Genomic DNA, 2,277 nt, shown 5'->3' with positions numbered 1-2,277 from the left:
TTAGAGTTAGTGTGATTTGCCATCATGTGCAGTTTTTAAAGAGGTTATCAGTTGATGAATCTCTGGCCCTGTCTCCCACTGATATGGCTTCCTTGGGAGGGAAAGACCCTGCCTATCCTTCCACCCCTGTCCCTTCATTCCTGGACAGTGCCTGGGACACATGGTGAGTGCACAAGAAACATCTATGAGCCCCAAGAGTGAAAACCATTACAGGCAAGGAGGTCCTGAGCCAACACCCCACCCCCACTTATGTGCTGAAGGTGTGTATGAAGATACCCGATGACAATAGACTGGCTTTCCCTCCAACACGTTCTAGAATGAAGTTCTCCCTTCTCCTAGGGCCTTGTGGTGGTAAACTGAATCAGAGACAAGATGATTGGCGGGTCTTTGTCAGCCTGGATGTGGGCCTGGGATTGACTCCACTCACTGAACTGTGGGGCTCAGGGCTGTGTCATTTCCACCGTGTTCTTCAGCAGCTCCCATCTCCCTGGCCTAGCCCAGTACCCCATTCCCCAAACTACTCATTCAGCTTCTCCTGTCACCACCCTTTTCCTGGCATTTCTTGTCTCATCTTCTAGGTTGCCCCAAGTCCCGACTCTCTTGACATCCAGAACAGTGGCCTACTCTTCTGCTTGAGGCATCATTTCTGCTCTTCTTTGGTTAGCCAACTTTAAATATTTTTCAGGCACAGCTTCTCCAGAGGTTCTTCTGACTTCACCCCTGTCTGGGTTGGGCATCTCAGGGTGCTTTCATGTCCATTGAGCTTGCCTGGAACCTGGATACTCACGCACATCCCCTCTAAGCTGTGGGTGCACAGTGTCAGGTCTGCAATGAATGAGTGAATGAATGGAGTGGGTGAATGATAAGCCAGGACAATTTCTACCTATAAGTGCTGGCTTCCAATTGGCTAAGGGCTTCTGCTACAGAGCCCACCCTTGCAGAGAGTCACACCCATGTCCCAGCGAGCAACCCCAAACCAGTGGCTGCCAAGGAGTAGGTGGGCAAGTACAACCCCTCACCCCCAATTGCCCCCGAGGGGAACTTTCTGGACACCACACCCTTTGTTTGCTGTGTTGTTTTGCCCTATATAATAAGTGCATAGAGTGAACTCTATGAGGGTCATTGGGAGAAGGAAAAATAGAACAACTTCACTCACAGCTCTGAGTTATTGCGGATCTGGCAGGATTCTATTTGAACAAGAGAATAGCTTTTAAATGAGGTTTAAGACTGTTGGACAACATGGATATTTTCTGAGGACCCTTCCCAGCTCACAGCTTCTGGAATCCTTTGGAGCTATGTGTCTACCTTCAAGAAGCTTCTGGCTTTGCTTCTACTGTGCAGTAGCCACCCTTGTCTATGAAGAAGGAGGAGGGGCAGGGGCATGGGGGGGAAAGAAGGAAGGAAGGAAGCAGAGGACAGAGAGAAGAAAAAGGAAAGCAGAGAAGGACGCCAGTGCTGCCTGGATGTTTTGTCAGTGTGATGCCAACTACTGCTGTTCAGAAACTTCTGGACACCTGCCTGCACTTCCTGCTTGTCAAGGAGACCTTTGGGATTATATGAAACAAATTAGTATGAACCCTTCTAAAGAAGGGACAGTGTGTTTGTTTGTTTGTTTGTTTGTAGCCATAACCCTGGCCAGTGGCACAAGTGCAACCCTTGGGGAGGTTGGAAGAAGCCACACCACAGGGTCTGTGGGAGAAATTCCAGGCCTGGATGCTCTGAGCATGCACCATTCATTCATCCATGCACTCTTAAGCTCATTCCTTCCTTTGGACCTGCAACAAAAAGTTATTTACTCCTTTGTTTACACCCATGTTTATGGCAGCATTATTCTGAACAGCCAAAAGGTGGAAACAATCCAGGTTGTCTATCAGTTGGTGAATGGATAAACAAAATGTGGCCCATACATACAATGGAATATTATTCAACCTTAAAAAGAAGGAAATTCTGACACATGCTACAACATGGATTAACCTTGAAGACATTATTATTCTAAGCGAAATAAGTCAGTCATAAAAAGACAAATATTATGTGATTCCATTTATATAAAATTCTTAGAGTAGCCAAACACATACAGACAGAAAGTAGAATTGTGGTTGCTAGGGGCTGGGCAAGGGAAGAATGAGGAGTTAGTGTTTAATAGGCACAGTTTTCTAAAAGGAAAAGAGTTATAGGGATGGGTGGTGGTGATAGCTCTACAACAATGTGAATGTATTTAATTCCACTGAACTGTACATTTAAAAATGGTTAACGATAAATTTTATGTTATGTGTATTT

The sequence above is a fragment of the Pteronotus mesoamericanus genome, unplaced genomic scaffold, assembly GCF_021234165.1.
Source record: "Pteronotus mesoamericanus isolate MK-2021 breed Mesoamerican mustached bat unplaced genomic scaffold, CSHL_Meso_final scaffold_125, whole genome shotgun sequence".
NCBI lineage: Eukaryota > Metazoa > Chordata > Mammalia > Chiroptera > Mormoopidae > Pteronotus > Pteronotus mesoamericanus.
The sequence above is the reverse complement of the archived record's forward strand: the minus strand, read 5'-3'. Positions refer to the sequence as shown.